The sequence below is a fragment of the Sylvia atricapilla genome, chromosome Z (assembly GCF_009819655.1).
Source record: "Sylvia atricapilla isolate bSylAtr1 chromosome Z, bSylAtr1.pri, whole genome shotgun sequence".
Taxonomy (NCBI): Eukaryota; Metazoa; Chordata; class Aves; order Passeriformes; family Sylviidae; genus Sylvia; species Sylvia atricapilla.
In genome coordinates this window covers 67,657,383-67,664,483 of record NC_089174.1, presented here as the reverse complement: position 1 = coordinate 67,664,483, position 7,101 = coordinate 67,657,383, and the positions used below count along the sequence as shown (strand labels likewise).

The window sequence follows — 7,101 nt, the reverse complement described above, 5'->3', positions numbered from 1 at the left end:
TGCGCTTGTGGGGTGGGACCCACTGTTCTCGTGGGGCCGTGCCCGTGTGTGGGACATTACGTGCCCGTGGGTGGGGACCCACTGCTCTCGTGGAGACGTGCCCGTGGGTGGGACATGCCGTGCCCGTGGGGCCGTGTCTCAGCCCCGCCGCCGGCCAGGGGTCCCCCCTCAGCCCGCAGCGTCGGGGGCGACAGTCCCGCCCCGCGCCGAGCCAGGCCCCGCCCCCACGGCCTCCGGCGGCCAATGAGAAGCCGTTCCTCCTGGGCCCGCCCCTTCTCCGCTGTCATCACACTCCCGCACGTGGAGGGGGCGGGCAATGGGCGGGGTCTCGGCGAGGTGCTTCACCGCCCATTGGCCACGCGGCCCCGCTTCTCGTCCCGCCCTGCGCCCTGCCCCGCCCAGAAGACCAATCAGCGAGCGGGAGGCGGGCACGGGGGGCGTGTTCCCAGCGGCACCCGGAAGGAGCAGAGGAGCGGCGCACAGTCGGGGCCGCGGCGGCAGCGGCGGAGGGGGCGCTGGTGGGTCCGGCGGGGCCGCGGCGGGCAGGGCCGGGGGGCGCGGGGCAGGACCGGGCTTCGGCGGAGACGGGCCGTCCTTGCGGTGTGCGAAGGGGTTCGTGCTCCCCACCTCCGCCGCCATCCCTGTGTTCCAGAAGGTTCGGGGGGCCGTTGGACCGGGGGCTCAGACCGCAGGGGCAAGCGGGAGCTGGGGGCGGCGCGACCAGGAGGGGCCGTGATCGGGTAGTATGGGGGAGGCCGTAAACGGAACACGGGACTATGAGCGGGGGGGAGACGGTGACCAAGATGGGGATCTCTGAGCTGGAGAGATCATAATAGCGATGGGGGTCTCTGAGTTTGGGAGATTGTGACTGGGGTGGGGAGCTGTAGCTGGGGCACTTGGGCCGGCAAGGAGCTGGCTGCGGCGGAGGCTGTGGCAGGAGATGCCGGTGAAGGAGGGGGGCAGGCGGCGATGTGACCGCAGAGCGACTTTGGCGGGGGGGGGGGGGGGAGGAGGGGGAGGGGGTGTGCCGGGGGGAACTGAGGCTTCGGGAGGGCTGTGTCTGCCAGAGGCAGGTGTGGGGGGAGGCGGGAGGGACCGAAGAAGGGTGCTGCAGGGTGTCCCCGATCCTGGCTCCCAGTTCCCCGGCAGCTCAGGGAGGCTGCGCTGCCCCTGGTCTCGCCCACCAGGGCCACGTCCTCTGCGCTGTGACATGGGCAGGGACAGCCTGTCCGCAGCTCTGCCTGCACGGTGGGGCCTCCTCCTCTTCTTCTTCCTCCCGCAAGCATCAGCTCCAACCCAGCTGGGACTTGGTGGGTTGCCCCTCAGGACAGCCGGCGGCGGTGGGGCCGGGCCCCCCCAGGGGCGCAGGAGGCGCGGCTCGGGCGGCACCTGCCCCGGGGGTCCCTTCCCAGGCCCCGATGTGGGGCTGCGGGGTGGGCGCCGGGGCGGATGTGAACCCCGGCATCCGCCGCCCTCTGGTGACAGCCAGCCGCGGGCGGAAGGGCCCGTCCGACACAATCACGCACCCGAAATCAGCAGCTGCCGACCTAGCGAGGTTTTCAAGCCTTTTGCGGGTTTTGTACAGGAATCGCGCAGGCGGCGTGCGCTCGGCAGCCCGAATGTCATGTTTGGAAAGGTGGCCTGTTGGGGAAAGCAGAGGGAATGGCTGCGCGGTGGGTGCTGGGGAGGTGGGCTTGCTCCCAACCCACCCGTGAACGTGATCCATCAGTACAAAGGGCAGGCACTTACCTCCGCACTTCCGTACTCCTTTTATTATTTTTCTTTGAAAGAAAAAGTGTGAAATTTGCAGCTGCTGTGGAAAGTGTATGGTGGAAGAATGTTGTGCTCTAAATTTAAATTTTAGAATCATTTCCACTCATTGCCTTTTTAAAAACGTCAGACAAGCAGAGATCTGCTTACAGACCTGCCCTCTCCCTGAATCGTGTCTGTTGGCATCAGCAAAGAGGGGAATTTGGGAAATTGTGGAGAGTGTAGCAGGCTTGAACCCTGACACGAAGCAGTGTCTTGGCAAGCTTGGTAACACGAGGAGGTGAACAAGGTCTGGCAAGTGACACAAGAAAACTCCCAATGTGATAGTGCTAGGTTGCTTTTGACAGGGCTGGGCTTTAGGTTGAGGACCAGGAGAATGAAGTCATCCTGTAGAGCCTCGTCACCGCCTTGTTTCACAGCAGCAGTTCCTATGGTGTGGGTCTCAGCGTGAGTGTGTGTTGGGGCCTTGATGAGGACTCTACATGTCCCAGCATGCAGTCCCTGCACTAGGGCAGGGCACTGGTGGGAGTTGGCAGGACTGAGGGTTTCCGACCGGGTTGGTTCTGAGGGACACTGCTGCCACAGTGTTTTTTGCCAGGGAGTCAGCACACTTGCCCTCGCCTGACCTCCAGCCCCCTACTCCCATAACATTTAATTGTAACACTTGGTTCCTGCTGACTCTGATGGGACCTTCCCGTGTAGCCTGGGGTGCTCAGGACAGCAGAGCCCTCCCTGCTGTCACGTCAGCTGTACAGCTGTGGCCCTTGATTAGCTGGGCTTGTGGACCAAGGTCCAGTCACAGCTGGAGCAGTGCTGGGCTGTTTCAGCTGTGCCAGTCTGCCTTGTTTGTGTTCCTCATAGGTTTCTTTTCCACTGAAAGAAGGGAAGCTGGTGGGGTCACCTTGCACTGTGGGAACTCTGCTATTCAGAGGCACAGCATGCTGAAGAGCTTTCTTGCTTCCCTGCTTTTGCAGCAAACTTAGAGCAGCTCTCCATGCTCTGTTTTTCACATTTGCCCTTTCCAGAAGTGTCCTTTAGGGAATTACAGAAAATTGAAATTTTACTGGTAGGGCCGCTCTTTCACTCCTCTTGGCTTATTCCAAATCGGATGAAGGCCGCAGCCCCTACACCCCCCCTCAGCTGGTGCTGAGCTTTCTCAACCCCTCTGCCCTAAGCTCTCTTCTCTCTCTGAGCATGCAGAGCAGGAGGAGGAAGTTTCCTCCTATATTCAAGGCACCTCTGAGGGCAGAGAAGCACATCTTTGCCCCTCATCTTCCTCCTTGCTGAGTGCTACAGGCTGCTTCCCCTGGCACGTTTCTGCATGACTGTGCTAGGTACCAGAAGCCAGAGGTACCCAAACCTTGTTGTGTGGGGGTGATGGAAGGGGATGGTTATTGATCTGAGTGTTCAAAGGCAAAGACTCTTGGCTCTTCACAAGTCCTTTAGATGTTCTTACTGCTCTGGGCCTGCCTCTGTTTGTCCTCTGCTAGATCTGGTTGGCACCATGATCCACACACCGTGTGCTGTGTGGAAATGCATCACGCCTGGGGGCCAGGACACTTCCTAATGCAGAACAAGAAAACCTGTTGTTGGTAGGTATGTGACCACAGACATGAAAGGAGAAAGTGAAGCCATATGGTTGGAAAAGTGGTGTCCTCAGCGTGCTGTCAATGGAGCTGTAATCAAATTATCAGAGGCTTTGGTAGCTGGAAGAATTAATGAGTTAGGTTGGAAACAGGACAGGTGTGAAGGGCAGCATGGGAGAAATCCTGAAAGGAGATATTTGTATGCTGGCAGATGGTTTATTGCAGTTACTTAGTGAGATTGTTGCAGGTTACTTTGGGATAGTCTTCTGTGAGAGGCTTTTGCCTGATGTCTCTCCACATCGCATAATTCTCATGAAGGACCCCCTTCTTCCAGGGAGCTGTGTGGGTCTCTGTGTCCTGGTAATGCCATGTTAACCATGTTTCTGATCCTTCCATCTGCAGTGCCTGGCTCCTCTGCTCCCCGAAGCCTGTTTTCTGATCAGCTCAATCCTTTGTTACTTCATTTTGCTTTTGCTTGTGAGCAAGTGAGCCAGGTGAATATAACCTCCAGAGAACTTGGTCCCACAAAGTTTAAGGCCTGCTTTAAAAATTATTTTCTTTGACAGGGAGGTGTTTCTGTTCATCCTTCCTTTGGCTCTGCCCCTCTCTTTCACAGTCTCCCTTTCTTGGCCTGTGAATGCCCAGCTGCCAGTTAACATGTTTTCCCTTGTTTCTGTCTGCGTCTTCAGCTGGTTGTGAATCCTGAATGAAAAGCAGCTGGGCTCACATGCTCTGCATTTCAGAGAGCTTTTTCAAGACTGGCCAGTGGTTTGCAGTCATACTTGCCTGTGGCCTGGACAAACACCCCAGCTAAGCAGTATGATGGTAGAACAGTACTTGGATGGGAAACCTTCAAAGGAGTCCTGTGTGCTGCAAAATGGGAAGTTAGTGATTCAGCTGGAAGTTCTTTTTGTAACAAATCCATGTCCCAGGCCAGGGCTGATGTCAACCCTGAGATTCTTGTTGTTGGAAGTGAACAAAGATGCAAAGCCCTTTATGCAAGAGCTGAGGTCGTAATCCAGATCTCCTGGCCTCAGTCCATTTGGGGTAATTGCATTCTTCCTGGGTAGTGTTTGCAACCCATCCCTGTCAGATACATTGCCATCGCTTCCTGTGCTGCTGCAGTATGTGGGTGGCAGTACTTCAGCCATGTCCAAAGCAATTCTTGTCACTGCTCAGGCTTAGTGCCTTTTGAGCCTTTTCTGAAAGACAGAGTGCTAAAGCAGGGACTTGGTGGAGGGTTTTCAATATATGTATATTTACATATACACATGCTGCATTTACAGGGGCTTCTTCTGCTTATAAGCTCTCAAAACTGATAGCCCTTGTGCATGGCTGCTAGTTTCCAGGTGGGACTTCTCCTGAGATGCCAGTGTAGGTGTCATTAAGCACAAACTCTCTGAGTGCCCTCAGGATTTGTATAAAGGGCTGAAGCCCCAGTAGGGTAGTGTGGCCATGCCTCCCTGCACCATGGTGTGAAGGCTGTGCTCCTGGGGCACTGGCAGCCTGTCTGCAGTGCTCTGCTCCTCAGCCCAGCAGCTCTGGTCACAGCTGGGCTATGCTGTGGTGGTGCTGCAGGGTGGTTGCCTGTGTGGATGGTCAGGCTGGGGAGGAGGGAGCTGCCTCACAGCAGCTTTTGCCTATCTTGCCTGCAACCAGGGGAAGGTCAGACCTGACCCTGGGGAGGCCACTACCATCCTGATTTTCAGGATCTGCTGTGAAGACCATGCACAAGGACCTAGCCCCCACAAAGTGTGATCCACTGGTCTGCAATTAAAGCACTGGGAGCCTGGGGAGGAGACTTAAACAACATCTTTGTGGTGGTGTTGGCAGGCTTCTTGGGAGATTTCTATTAAGCAATTGTAATTTTCTCCCTTCCCCGTAGCCTGGGAAACACTGTGGCGTTGGATTTGTCTTGGTCTGTTTGGGTTGTTGGGAGGGGTGTCTCTCCAGCAGTGGAGTTTGTCCCTCCCTGCCCTGGCTCTATGTCTCCATGGGGTGGCTTAGCAGGTGGCCTGTGGGGACCACAGCCAGTGCCTGTTCTTGCAGATAAACCATATGCCAGCGCACCCACTTGAGTACAGCAAAGGATGGGTTGCAAAGTACTGTGTGATAGGGAAGCCTACAGCTGTGTGGGTGGACAAGAACAAAGCCAAAGGCACAGAAAGGCCTTTATTTCCCACTGAAATCTGGGGAGGGAGATCATGGATGTGACCTTAGCAGCTCTCTCTGGAGAACCAACTGTGTGCCCATCTGGAGTCATGCAGAGAACTGGGGGTAGCTGGAACCCAGGAGGGAGTCAGGGCTGCAGCTGGAGAGGCAGCGTCAGCCCTGGTAAAAGATGTGGTGGGATATTTGAGGTGGTGGGGTGCTTGCAGTCTCTCACTTCTGTGCATGGGCCACTAATTCACTGGGCTGGGAGAAGCATTACTGCCCACCCAGTGTTCCAGCTGAACCTGTGTGTGTGGACTTGTCTTTCCAGGTGACCCAAGACAGCCAGAACAAGCAACCTCAAGGCCACACTGCAAGGGCTGACAGCTGAGAGCTGCCTTCTCTGTCTGCTTCAGCCCTACACTGAGGTTAGCAAGTTTCAGATATCACTGATTTCGCTTTCCTCATCAGGGCTGCATGAAGAAACAGAGAACTCTGTGCTCTCCCATTGGCTCACAGGGGCAACTCTGTAAAGTTGATGTCACCCAGGTGAGGTTCTCCCACAGCCAAGGTTTTTTGGGTGCTCCTGTATCCCACATGGCTGTCAGCATGGCAAAGGGAACCTGGAGGTGTGGAACCAGTGCTGCTAAGACTGTTAAACCCTGCACACAGTTGTCAGGAGCTCAAGGGTGGTGTGTTTTAAACCCTTGGGAACTTGCAGTCTGTGCTGTTTGCCACACTCATCCTTCTGCATATCAGTAGGATTGAATTTTCCAGCTGCAGGTCCCTGCTGTCCTTCACCTGAACCCAGCTGAGACTTTACTCAGAGCTTGTGGTAGATGTAGCTGTTTTTTGTTAGAAGCATTTGGGTTTTCCCTGCATTTTCCCAGGATTTTGTTGTTTGGCTTTGTTGTGTGAGGCTCAGACAAAGTGTTTCAGGAGGACCAGCAGTTTTTGTATTGCCCTGCTCCAAAGTAACCAGCCTGGAGCAGCCTGAGATGGCTGTGGGCTTCCTGCCCAGTCCATGGATGCTTGTGTGCCCGCCTAGAATCCAGCAGTGCTTGCCCTACCTGCACAGTGTGCTCTCACCTGGAAGGGAGTCCTCATCAGGACTGTGCCTAAGGCAGGGCAAGCTGAACCCTTCTCTCATCCCTACGTTCAGATGTGATTTGGCCAGGAGAGATTATATGGGGAAGACATACTTTAGGATGCATGGCTGATCAGGCTCTGCAGCTCTTCCTCTGAAGTGTCTGCCAGGGAAGTTGGGACCAGTCCAGAGGCAGCTGGAAACTGGGCCTCAGGCCATCTCATCCTTCAGCCTCGTGCTGAAGTGGTACCCACAGTGGGTGAGGCAGGGATAGATTTACTTGTGAAGGTGAAAGGAAATAAAGAAGTTCTCTTTCTTTACTGGCTCATGCCAGTGCTCTGTGCTATAATTACCAATCACACAATGCAGTGACAGCAGAGTGGCCCCTTTATCCAGCTGGGTTGTGGCATTCACAAATTCCATGATGGGATTTTATATCTCTCTTAGTAATGAGAGACATGGCAAAGACCAGAAAAAAGGTTTGCTCTCAATTCTGCTGGAGCTACT

At 55.5% G+C, this 7,101-nt stretch overlaps 1 protein-coding gene across 10 annotated transcripts in view; it reads left to right on the top strand.

The window, feature by feature from the left end:
* Positions 1-437: 437 nt before the first annotated feature.
* The window catches only part of ATOSB (atos homolog B), a 39,324-nt gene continuing 32,660 nt past the window's right edge, over positions 438-7,101 (top strand). For 6 of the 10 annotated variants that reach the window (XM_066338394.1, XM_066338395.1, XM_066338385.1 and 3 more), the window contains exons 1-2: positions 438-518; positions 5,839-5,935. The gene's annotated coding sequence lies outside the window, so the exon portion shown is untranslated. Of the gene's footprint in view, positions 519-5,838; positions 6,057-7,101 lie in introns of those variants that run through there. The other 4 variants (XM_066338389.1, XM_066338393.1, XM_066338390.1 and 1 more) reach the window with 3 other exon arrangements.